The sequence below is a fragment of the Micrasema longulum genome, unplaced genomic scaffold (genome assembly GCF_059751315.1).
Source record: "Micrasema longulum isolate JH-2025_06_02 unplaced genomic scaffold, ASM5975131v1 h1tg000696l, whole genome shotgun sequence".
In the NCBI taxonomy this organism is placed as follows: domain Eukaryota; kingdom Metazoa; phylum Arthropoda; class Insecta; order Trichoptera; family Brachycentridae; genus Micrasema; species Micrasema longulum.
Genome location: NW_028277892.1, coordinates 81,321 through 95,537, shown reverse-complemented (window position 1 = coordinate 95,537; position 14,217 = coordinate 81,321).

Genomic DNA, 14,217 nt, shown 5'->3' with positions numbered 1-14,217 from the left:
GCTGTCTAAATAAAATTGAATTAAATCTTTTCCCATTCAGCTTTTTTAATACGATATTATTCGAACTTTTTTTTTAAAAATAAAATAATTTTCTACATTTTTTAATTTGTTTTTTATATTTTTTTAAATTTCATTAACATAAACGGCTCTGTCTTTTACAAAAAATCATAATACTAACATGTTTGGCTTATAATTTTTTTTTTAAACATAAATTTCCTCATACCCACGATTTATGAAAATAATTAAACCTAAAAATTATACAGCGTATTCAATAGAAAGTTTAAACATTTCAAGAATAAATGTAAAAAAACAAAATTAAACAATAAAATATTTTTAAGTAATATAACAAAAAATCTGTTTCATCCTGTTGGGAAAAGTGAACAAAAAACTGTATATATTTTGAAATGCATGAATAAATAAATATAATTACCATTCACCATCTTTGAAAAAGTTTAAAGGTTTGTTACAAGTATTTATCATAAGTGAATTCCGAATTGGTAAATTATATTTTAAAATCCGCGTTTCTCTCATATTTGTTTGTTTTAAAAACAAGTTATTGTTAAATGTCATGTTAACTTTTTATTTATTCGTTATTTATTTTAAATAAAAATAATTGCCCTTTCTTTCTATTTTGGAATTTGTAAATTGTTGGTTTACTGTTATTATTTATTTATTTTTTAATACCAAAATAGCCAAACTCTACTTACTCGTATGTATATTTCATAGAATGCATTTTTCTTCTCACGAGTAGTTTTTTTGAATAAAATCATTCTAATTAAAAAACCACATATTCATATTGTTTTAAACAAAACGAAGAAATATCTTAATGAAAACGAAAAAATAAAAAAAATAGTTTCAAAGTTCAAATAGGTAATAATAAAATCAGATCTCAGAGATACATTTTTGGTCTGAAATGGGATTTCCATGTTCCCAAAAGATATTTACCGACAGACAAAACTACTTCCCTTCAAGGTATTTGCAATGCATAACAATCAACACTTTTTTGAATATCATATTTTTTTGGTTGACACAAATTTAAAATATAAATTTTATCGTGATATTCACAACCACAATGAACGAATCTGTGAAAATCTTTACGTACCTAAATTTCGCTCAACGAAGTTCGCCAAAAGTCTGTGTTTTATGTTTCAATATGTTTTCTTACTATAATGGATTATATGATATTATGTATTGTGACAATGTTTTATTTTTATGTACCGTCCTAAAACAGTTTTTCTTTATGACTCCTGGGATGATAATCTAAACACTCCCGCGGCCGTAGAAAAAGCTTTTATCTTGCGCATTTACATACAAAATACGTGAAATAAAAGTGGTGTTTTCTACGGCCGCAATAGTGGTTTAAAATAGCACAACTGGGAGGTATCATATGTTTTTTATGTATTATATGTTTTATTTATAATTTTTAAAAAAATAGCCAACAATTTAAATTATCTGAATCAGTTACAGCTTTCTGTATGGTTGAAATTTGCTAATTTGTAAGCAATTAAAGCATTTTATATTTTATTAAAATGTTTATAATATTTTATAAGGTGTAATGAATTGTGAAAACATTAAAACTAAGCACTAAATAATAACATAGCGATCGCGTAACCCATACATTGATAAGAGGTCATGCATCAACATGATTTGCAATATTTTCGAGGGAACATTTTTAAAAATAAAACGTCCATAAGGACTAATATATTTCTCTAAAATAAATATCTGTTTTTGTGTAAATTTTTTTATGTCTGTAAGAATCACATCGTCATATTAACTTTTAATACTAGTATATCCACAAATGGACAAAAATTAAATTTCTTTTTTTCTATCAGAAATTTGAGTAATCTAAATGTCTGTAAAGCTTGTGTACACGTCCAGTGTTGCATTTTTAAAATTCAAAAAAAAAAACATCTCTTTAATTGGCTTCTGGAGTAAAAACTGTTTTACTCTTTCCTGAAAAAAAATTTCTTTTGAGATTTACGAGTTTTACAAGTTAGGCCGACGATATGTTAGAATACTTACATCTTAGCTTGCTTTTAAAATGTGTCTAAAAGTTTTGTGATTTGTCTATTTATGTATTGTAAAATATATCACGATTCTAATTATTTCTAAGCATTATCTCTAATATAAAATGCATTTATATGAAAGTTGTTACAATAAAGTATTTAAAAATAAACAGTTTTAAGAAATGATTTATTTTTCCAACATCCATTGGATATATTCCTTCCATTTGAACGCAAAAAGTTCTCCATAACGAAAAGCATTTTCTGGAGAACTGTACAAGTTTTTGATATTCTTTAAGAGAAGACACCGAACTCTTTTGATATCTTTAACATAAACCCTGTAATGATTGGAGTAATAAAGGCATAAAAATAGATGGTAAGTATTTCAATCACTTTGCAAACGGTAAAGTTATAATAAGTAAAGACGTAAAAAAACTAGGAATTATGGTAATAGAACCTTACGCAGCCTCTAAAAAGATTAGCATCAAAATGCCGCCATTAGCGCCACTTGCCAGAAGCTGATGGACGCTCGAATTTTTCTGGTTCGCGGATTTGCGTTATCTTTATATTCTTTGCCACCGAACCCTTATACAAATGAATGCAATTACCTACTTTGTGATGGGATTCTTGGCACCATATTGTTCGAACTTCTCTCGTGGCATGTTCTCTCTGATTTTGTGGTCAGGATCGGCACTTGTCGGTTTCTTGATTATCAATATGCGATAACACGACACAATAATGACTTTCTAATTGCTAAAACAAATTGTTTGCGATCGCGCTGGGAGTATCAAAAATCACGTGTTCACTCGGGAACAGTTCAGTTGTTAGTAAATAAACAACCGACTTAAATTTCCAAAAAATATTTATTGGCTTAAATGATACACTTACGAAATTCTAGCAGAATAATGACATAATATAGGGATCCAACTAGGGATGTATTATTACTTTTTTTGTTTTTTTTTTATTTGAAAATTTATTTATAAACCCTTACGAATTATTACATTCATTTTACAAAAATAATATAAACATTTTTCATTTATACTCTGTTGTTCAAAATAATATTTTTTACATCTTTTGTTTGTCTGAGTCTTTTGTTTAGTTTTGTCTGGTAGTTTATTGTATAATTTCAGTCCCTAGTTCATTAGTCTTGATTGTTCTTGTCTTGTTTTAGAAAGTCGTATATGATATATTTTTCTAATATTCTCATATTGTGTTCATGTTTACTACAGTTTTTAAAGTTTTAGTTCTTCGTCCACAATTACATTAGTGGCTAATTTATGGATACAATTTAATGATTCTATTTGTAAGAGTGCAGTTATATTTAATTGCTTAGTTTGTTTAAAAAGTTCTCTAGTTACAGTTAGATAGGGAAGGTCATATACTAAATTTAATATTTTATTTTGTTGTCTTTGTAGTCTGTTTATGTCATTTTAATATCCTGTTCCCCCATAGTAGTTGCGTAAAACGTATTTTAGTTTTTACATAGGCTTCAAAAATTAGATTTTTTTCCGTTTTTGGAACAAAGTTTTTGATTAAAAAAAAAAATATTTTTATCAAAAAGCGCTGTAAAATATCCGTAATTTTATTTTAATTTTTATAAATGGCAATAATTTTAACGAGGAAGATGTAGACATTTTATTTGTTTTTAAATTAGTATAAAGAATAAATAAAATAAATAAAATTGCAGAATCATCTGCAGGCGATTACTAGTACTTAATTTAACTCGGAAGAGTCTTAAATACATAAAATAAAGTAATATGCTAATTAAAAATACTTAACTTCAATATCAATACATAGATGGTGCTCCAACACGCTAGTGAAAGCTTTCTCATTTAATAAGATATATACAAGAATCAAAAATGATACCATTGTCGATATTCGCATTAGCGAATATCGACAATGCTTATTAAAGCGGAATGGGGAATGTTGTACGTAAAGTGGCCACTCAACCCAGCCAATGACAGGTCATAAACCCTGTAAACGCTCGAATATCGATAATCCTGAATTTGAAAAAAATTCTACCTCATCTCTGTAGGAATATTGATAAAAAAAATAGTATAAAGAACCTAAACGCCAAGTTTTAGCTTTATTCGAACAAAGAAATTTGAAAAAATTTGAACAGTCCTTCTTAGAACTGATTTCTTTAGCGAGGAGGACTCTGAAACTAATTTTGCACAAAAAAATATTTATACGGAAGTAGGTATATTAATTTTTTTAAATCGTCTTAAGGTTGGTCAACTATCAGATAATAAGTAAAAAGTAAGTGCGAATACTGTTTTTCAACTATTTTGATAAAATTTATTTGATTTGATTTGATGTTCAAACGCGTATCTTGAGAAGTGTTGGTTCAAAGAAAAAATATATATTTTTCAATAAAATTTACATGGGTGGAAATTATATACATAAATCTGATTTTAAGCGTCATTTTTTTCAAAATCCAAGTTCTATATCCACCAATCCTGTTAGGTTTCAAAACATCATACTTTATTTTATTAAAAAAATTAAAAAGTCCATTACGAATGACCTTATATTAAATCTAATATCGGCAACCTCTCCGGATCGAAACCTGGTTTTCGCTGTCTGGAAACGTGTTTTTAAACAAAACTACTGGTGTTAGTTATATCTATAAGAAAAATTAGTACGTAATATTAGTTTTTTACCGAAAATTACTGTGAAATACAGGATTTTATCAAAATCAAAATTACCTGGGTAATTTTACCGCCTTACATATCTATGTACAGTTAAGGCTATAATATGAGCTGTTTAAATCTTGAAAATAAAAAGAAAATATGTTATATAGCTAAAAACATAAAAAAACACATTTGCATAAGTCATTTTAATTCAATATTTTTTTAAATATTATGTTAACAAAATTTGTATAAAACCACTCACCGACTTATCTGTCTACCGGTTTCGAGACGTAACCCGTCGATTGTTAATCCTTTTGAAATATTAGCTTCATAAGTCATTAACCCTCGGTGGTGGCGTAGTGAAGCATGTGTCTAACCTGCATGTCGATTTTATATTTTTGCAAATCTACTATGGTGAAGGTGTGTAGTGGTATTTGCATGTTGGTGTAGTGTTGTTGTCCTGACGAAAAGACGGGTTACGTCTCGAAACCGGTAGACAGATAAGTTGGTGAGTGGTTTTATACAAATTTTATTAACATAATATTAAAATGTTGGACCACAAAGTTAATGCTTTGAATATTAATAATACAATATTTTTTTGTACAGTTACAATTTAAGACATGACCCATGTTCAAAATGTTTTAGAATGTTTAAATGCGTTTTTTGAAAAATGTCATTCGCAGATACGTCATTGTTCTTAAGGTTCTTGCAGAGGTGCGATATATTATTTCGATTTCCAAAACCAAAAAAAAAAAAAGACATAAATATTGATAATCAAAAACTAAAATAATATTTGTTCTGGAATTAACTTCTGTTTAATAATCTTATTATTTTGATAATTAATCAATCGTAAAGTAATTTGCAACACTGTTCTGGTACTGAAGTTGTGTGATTGATGTTCTATAGTTACGGCAAAAGAGATTCCCAAAGGGTGTCTGAGTATTTCGTCTATTTTTCCATTATATTATCTCATTCAGCGTGTAAAATCTAGATAAATGTGATTAAATATTCCACTAGTTGGATTTGCATATAGTTGAATTGGTGTTGTGACGAAAAAACAGGTACGTTTCAAAACCGGCAGACATTAAAAAGTCAGTTAGTGGTTATATAATATTAGGTGTTAACATAAGTTGCGTCCGTTTTTTTTCAAAATTTAAAAATGAGCACCAAAACTTTAACAAAATTTTAAAAATTATACGTCATTCGAAAGGAAACTTTCTGTTCTACAAGGTTTTGTATTTGTTTTTACTTTACATGTATTATTTTATTTGATTACAAGGTTTAAACGCGAAAAGTTTGAAGCAACATCTCCTTTCTCTTCCTTAATCCATCCTCTTTTCCTCTTTCCTCATTGTTCTAAATATTTTTTTAAATATGCTTTTATGTCTTCTTGCCCATACTGATCATCGTGGTTTCGGATGTAACAGGATTTAAAGAACACCTGTATACACTTGGCAAAAAAAAAAAGCCGCAAAATACGAAATTTCTTTTTCCCCAACAGATATAATGCTCGCTTTTGTCTACTTGATATTCCATTTTAAAGGCTTGTAATTAAATTAAAAAATATATGTAACAAAAAAACAAAAAAAATAAAAATAACGTTAGTGATTTTGTTTGACTTTAGTTGCTCATTTTTAAATTCGGAAAATAACGGACACAACTTATGTTGCCTTCCAATACTTTACTTTTTATTGGCCTCAAAACGGTGTAAAAAACACGAATTAGTAATTTTAGATTGGAAATTTTGATTTTGGTTCCTTCAAAGATTCAAGGACCAAGAATTCGAATTCTCTTAAGTTATTCAGAAGAACAAACAACCAGTTTTCTCGGTTCGGATATCTACAGATTACTAATTTAAATGTTTCAAATGATTGGATCAGTGGGCTCAGTGAGGCTTATCTTGTACGACATCTTTTCCAAGAAAATGTTCCTTGAATTTACAAGCAAAGGAGTCCGAGCAAATACACAAGAAGTCCGAATAAACAGGATCTACTCAGCATAAAGGGATCAAATTAAGGGCTGGGAATCATAAAATAAATAATGCGACTAAATTACAGAATCGTGAATTTGTTCTAATAATAATGTTTGGATAATTTATATAGCGCCATTTTTGTGAAAATCACCTCAAGGGCGCTGTACAATAAATAAATATTCTAGCACGTCTTGCAGCTACAGAGCGCATGGACAGTAAGAAATCTAGCCCCTATTTACATTTTTATTTTTAAACATTTTATTTCACAATGAAGTTAAGAATTTAAGTGATATTTTCAAAAACGAAATAAAAAGCAAATTTATAAGAATAGGAGTTAGATTACAACAAGTCTTGCAGCTACTGAGCGCATGGATGGTTGAAATTTTAGACCCCATTATCTAAATTAAGATATTTGATAGTTGATAAAATTAACATAATATGATAAAAATAATATGATAGCTAACATCACAAAAAGTCTTGCAGCTACAAAACGCATCAACGAATGGAATTTTAACAAAATAAGAATGATTTTAAAAAGTTAACAATAAAATATAATAAAAACACACAATAATAATACATTGAGCAAATTTATTTATTTCATATCAGTAAAATAATCTTACTGACGTTTATAATGTTTTCACTGTTTGTGTTTTCAAAACTATTTTATTTGTTTGTTTATTTATTTATTTTTTATCTTTTGAAATAAATTTTTATTTTTTGTTTTTAGTCTGGCTGCAAGACACAAAAGGTCCGCCATTTAACCATGTACACCATTGTTTTATTTTATATTTATCACATTGTATATTATGATAAATGAATATTTATTATAACTATTGTTATTATTGATAATATAAAATAAAATAAAACACTTTGTGTTCGCGTCACCCACGATTTTGATGAACCAAACAATGCCCAATGTAGACGATCTGCTACATACCGATAATCGGTGTATAAAAGTGATTGCAAACATATTTTTCACTCGGCCACTAGTTTATTATATTGTTTACATACTAGTCATTATAATTTATTTTAAAAAGTCGCTACCAGAGTAAGATTTTTCGATAAAATTTCTAACGTCAAAAGTCAGTTGCATGTTTTCTGTCAAATGTGTAATGTAGCTACATTTCAAGGGGATGATATATTTGTCCTTTTTTTAAGATTTGAAGTTATAATTATTGTTTTTGCAACTTTTATTATTATATAAAGATGATCATAAGAATCTTTATTTCTTGTTTTGCTAACATTCTTGCATTTTTCAACCATTTAATGCCCGATATAGCATATTGTCCACATAAGCTAAAATATGAAATTAAATCTGGAAAAAATAAATTATTTTCATTATTTTTCCCAGTATTTGGATAAAAAAACATGCATATAAATATGTTTTTTGTTAGGATTAGAAAAATTGGCCATTGAAGGGTGAATATAAATCATCAGGGATGGTATTCTGAATTCTTTTAACCCCCTAGAGAGTGACTAATTTCGAGTTCGAGTTCGAGTTGACTTTTCCATAAAGAAATAAAAAAAGAACAATTCAGGTTGAGCTTGCCAAAAAAAGTCAGGTTCTTGTGTTTGGCAAGTGTGAAAAATAATAGAAATTATAAAAAAATGCATAACAGATAAAAAATAATAATGAAAAAATATAATACTTTGAACAAACACGATTTAATTTGTTTTAAAGAAAATACTTTTTTTTTTACCTAAGATTAACCTTTAAATCATATAATACATTCAGTAGAAGTTATAAACAATAAACAAATAAATGTAAAAATCGTATTAAATAAAAAAATGTTTTGATGGATATATACGAGTATAACAAGAAAACTCATTATGTTACTATTTCATATATGCTTAAGTTATGCTAAAGGTTAATTATCAGTCATGTTACGACCTTAGGGTAATAATACATCACTGGTTAATAGTCACCCATACGGACAAAAATTTATGATTACCAACCACGAAGTTAGGTACAGTTTACAGCAATACACCGCACCGTAGGTATTTGTTGAGTAGGTTGAGAATTGCAAACGCAAACCGAAACCATCCGTTACACGTTTGTTGTTAAACTAAAACCCAAACCAAAATTTCATAAAAAAAAAGATTTTATAAAATTATTTTATTTTAAACGTTTTTTTATTTATTAATAACAAATTAAAATACAATATTACAACTTAATACAATTTTTTACATTAATCAAATACATACATTTACATTAACGTTCATAAACAATTAATAAACAATTCTCGTGTACATAATGGGGAGTGACGTCTTACAATAGATTATTTTATTTTAATCAATAATATTTTTAGAATAACATAAATAAATTACAAAAAAGATATTAACGATGTTTTCAATCAGTGTTACATAAAGAAGAATTATATATGTAATTTTTTACTTCTTTCTTAAATATATTGTATTCCTTACTGTACTTTTTATTATCTTTGTTCATTTCACTAAAGAAAGTTATTCCTCTGTAAGTATAATGATGTTGTGCAGTAGTTGTTTTTAATTTAGGAATCAAGATATAACCACCTGTTCTAGGTCGCGTACTTATGTCGTTACTTACTTTTTATCTCCCAATATGCATGTTCAAATATATGTATACCATCCATTGATTTTTCGACTCAATATCTGACTTGTTTAGGTAGGTAAACTTTTTTTACGTTTATTTAATAGTTGAAATATTTATTTCCACTGATGATGTATTTTATGTAAGGTAAAAGCTTCTGCGTGCCAAACATATTAATAAAATAAAATAAGATTATATAATGAAGCAAAAAAAAAAAAAAAAACATGCACTATCCTGGATTCAAACTAAAGATATGAACTCTTTTTTTCTATGATTTTTTTGTTGCCCTTTAATAATAAGGAAAATCATTGTGTTTTTTTTTAAATATTTTTTATTTCCTTTTTTAATTACTATAATAAAAAATACGATATTATCTTTTACATAATATTTTATTTTTTCTTTCTTTTGCTATATAAAATTTTAATAACTGTCCATTATTTATTATAGGATCAAAAATTCAGTAACATTTTCTTGTATACCCACGAACAGGCCATGCCTTTGTGGGATTTTTTTTGTTTACTATTTTTCTATTAATATGTATTTCATTGATTTGTAATTATGCTTTATTTTTTCAAAAATCTGTTTTATTATTATGTTTATTGTAAAAAATAATAAAATAAAAAAAAGAGCGTTTTGTCTCTGGACAGTTTTTTACGTATGTACAATTTTATGTTTTTTAAAAAATGTCAGCAGTTTTTATGATGAAACTAGCAACCCTTAATTGGAACTTGTAAATGTGAATAATAACATGTTACACTGTGAGAATGGAAGTCACAAATATTTCAAGGGCATAACTAAATGTTCAAGAATTATTTATTCAAACATCAAAGTTTACACCAGCTGTTGGCAACTGCTTAATGAATTTCCCAAGTTGAACATAAAATAATTTTTATTTTATTCAAAGAAAGTTATTATTTTTCCAAGAACCTAAGACACATTAAAATTAAACGATAAATGATTATACTTATTAATAATTTTATTTCGGAATAAAATTATTTATTATTATATAGAATTTAATAATTTATAGAATGAAACTTTAATTTATAATGATTTGATTTTGTTATTAAAAAATTTCTTTAAATCTAGCTGTTGGATTGTTTAGTGTATTGATTATTTAAAATATTTTTTTTTTTGTATTTTGGGTGGTACATAAGTCAAAATTAGTAAAGATAACCAGACTGCGGAGTTGCCAAAAAATAATAGGGCTAAGTTGGGCTGCTTCTGGGAAATAAAAATAATTTTAGAAAATTGACAAGCCCCCGTATGCTTGAAAAAAGACAAGTCTATATATAAATCATGTATACCTATTGCCGGTGACGACATACGGACTAAAAACCATGTCTGTAGCACAGAAAAGTAGCCAGAAAACTAAAATGCACGCAACGATACATGGAAAGAATGATGGTCGGTATATGTCTAAGAGACAGAATAAGATAAGAAGAAATAAGGCGTCGAACTGGAGTCGTGGATATCATAGATCGTGTGGCAAAATTAAAATGGCAGTGGGCAAGACACTTAGTGAGGCAAAACAATAGCAGGTGGACACCTACAATAATAAAATGGAGATCATGGGTACATAAAAGATGTGTTGGAAGGCCACAGAAAAAATGGATAGATGACATTATCTCGATAGCCGGTAAAACATGGATGATGAAATGGGGTGATGGGAAAAAATGGAGACGTTTGGAAGAAGCCTTTATCCAACAGTGGAGAGAATAGGGCTAAAGAAGTAGAAAGAATAAGAAAATAAGTTGTGTTCTTTTTTTTTTATTTTAAAAAATAGCACTTAACGTAAAGTAAAATAGTAAACGTCATTCAAAAGAAAAATTTCCGTTCTACAAGATGTTGTATCTGCTTTTTTTTTTTTTTAAATAAATATTAGCGTTCTTATAATTTACCCAAATATTTCAAATTTGATGACTGTTAGGAAATGGATATCAAGTTGGAGTAGAGTGAAGTCCGAACCTCGGACCTCTGGTACGTGAGTCAACAACTTTTGCTACGGGACCGCAACCCGATTATTATTCATTATTATTTATAATATTTTAATGTCAAGTGGACGGAAGGGAGGATTTTCGACATTTCCTTCTGTTCGCGTTCAATCGAAGAAATAGAGCTGTCAAAGCTGCTCGCGATATTCATGCAGTATATGGTGAAGATACTATGAATCATTGATTCATTTGTTCCAAAATAATGAAGGAGAATTCATTGACTAATTCGTTGGTGTTGGCATAAGTTTTGACGTTTATTTCAAATAAAGATTTATTTATTTATAAACGGACATTGTCCATTTATCCAATTAAAAGGGTTTAAATATTGCAATAAAATAATAGTTAAAAACATTTTTAAAAAATAAAAAAAGCATTGACAAACATAAGGGACATCGAGACAAGATCTGGACTATTTATTTAGTGCTCGTTGAAATCATTGTAATCTTAAACCAAAAAAGTCCAGATCTTGTCTTGAGGTAACAATACAACAAAGACGGGTCATTGGAGAACTAAGGCCATAGTTTGTTCTATGCTAATCGATGAACAGAACTTCATTGTTTCTCAACCTACGAGTCGGAATATTTAATTTTACTTGTCCCAGTAATGATGGAACATCGATCATACCATTTAGTATGCTGAACATATTTATGGAGTCAATATTAGTTCTACGTTTTTGTAGACTAGAAATATAAACACTAATTTTTAAATAAATAAAAAACATATCATATGCTAACACCTAAACCAAAATTACATTATCACCTCATACGCACTTGTTTTTATTTAATTTATTAATTATTTTAGGTAGAATGCCTCTGAAATTTGTACACTACCGTAGAATATCCTGAAATATTTGAAGTAATTACTGAAATTAGAATACTCCCCTCGTCACTGTAGGCTCTAATTTGATGAGGCGATTGTTTCAATTAAACCAAAGAGCTTTAGATTAAAGTATTTATTACAGCTCTAAGGAAAGCTCCTGTTTATTCGAGTATTTAAATATAAACAGTTAACACGCTCGGATACCCAAAAATAAGTTGAATTTTAATACTTTTCTTCTTCTTAACGTGCCATGTCAGGCTGACGACCACTTGGTAAAAAGCTTCCCTGCCGCGAGCAGTGTGAAACAGCTCCTCCACAGTTCTGATCCTGGTGCATTTCTGGATGTTTTAAAACCAGGAAAGCTATTTTCTTTCAATCCCTCTGCGTCCCTCGATCTTCTCTTTCATGACAAGCTGAAGTATGACTATTTATCACCTCTCAACACATGCCCAAAATATGAAATCTTACGGAGCTCAACGGAAGAAAACTTTTCTCTATTTATTTATTTATTTATTTATATATACGCCAAATGGGTATTTTTATGGACACATTAATACATAGAAAATTATTATAAAAAAAGTAGAAAGACTCAATGGTATTTATAATGGCCTTATGTCATACTTCTCTTACATATTCTTAATGTATATATAATATCATCCTACGGTGGATCCACATTTCAAACGCATTGAGGTGGTTTATAATATGGGTACCTGAGAGCAATAAACCCTTTACTCTGAAATACCCATGCTATCGTAGACAAATTAAGATTATTTTTCTATGTCTTTCTTATTTTTGACATCACGAATGTGAAACTCATATCATTTATGTTTCAAAAACACTCTATCCATAACAATAAAGATTATGTAAATTTCTGGTATATTTGATTTTTGATCACTTAAGACATTTTAACTCCAAAAGTTTAAATTTATTTCAACAGAGAGGGAAAAAAAATTGAGAAGGGAATTTGGAAGTCTAGGCACTTACAGGGCTTATGACCTGTCATTGGCTGGTTGAAGTGGCCACTTTTCACACTGTGTAACATTTACCATCTGCCTATGTTTAAACAACCACATTTCCTCAACTCTTCCATCTGTTGACTTTTGTGAAGTAAAAGAGCTGAAACCTTTATCACGCGGGTGAGATTCATCCGGCTGAACCAAATCACCTACTAGGCAACGCCTGAAAACAATTTTCCAATTTTTTTTGCCTTTCAGTTCTGTCTGTTTTTGACACGATCAGATTTAAGATTTTAGTTTTTCCAATCATGCTACGTCTTCTTTGGTTGTATTTGTTTCACGTTACCGTTCATTTTTGCCATATTTACTTGTTTCATCATTCTTTCACAGTCTCGTTCTACCATGTCCAAACCATCTCGGAGACCGTTTCTTAATCTTATCAATTATAATTGACTCAGATTTACACTCTAGCCTGATTTCATAATTCATAACCCTGTCATACATTAATTTTCCACACATTCGTCCCCCACAAGAGATCGCATTTTAACTGCGTTCACTCGGCTTTTATCTTTCCTCTACCAGTTCCGTGTTTCATTTTCATACATAACTGTTGAAATATCTTTTTCACAAACCTTTTTGTAGCTTCTGATTTTATATTTTGTTCAATTCGTTGCTTCTTACATCCGTTACGCTCTAACGTATTTTCAATATTGTAAATTTCGTCTTCTTAAGCGAAATCTTCACATATTAATAACGATTTTAATCATTCTCATATGTGCCCCCAAACACGCACAACAATAAAAAGTCTAATGATATCAAATACCTTTGTATTGCCTTAGATAGTAATATGAAATGGAAATCACAAATAAATTCTATGGTAAAAAGAGTTGGAAAACTTATATACATATTTGTTAGATTAAGAAACATTCTGTCTGTGAAAAATATAAAAACTGTCAACTACGCAATCATACAGTCTATTCTGCAGTATGGAATTATAGGATGGGGAGGAGCTTACAAGACAAATTTACGTTCACTTTTGACTGCCCAAAAAACAATCGCTAAAATTTTACTAAAAAAGTCTAGAACTTACTCATCAAATTTGATTTGTAAAGAACTAGATACACTTTCAATTGATAACAAATTAAAAAAATGCATCTATCATACAATCTTTCAAAGAAGAAAAACCCACAAATTTACAAAATTCTCAAAAGCCTAAATTTCCAAATAATTGACCTTTTAGAGATGCAACCCAATTGCGGCTTTAAATCATTATTCAT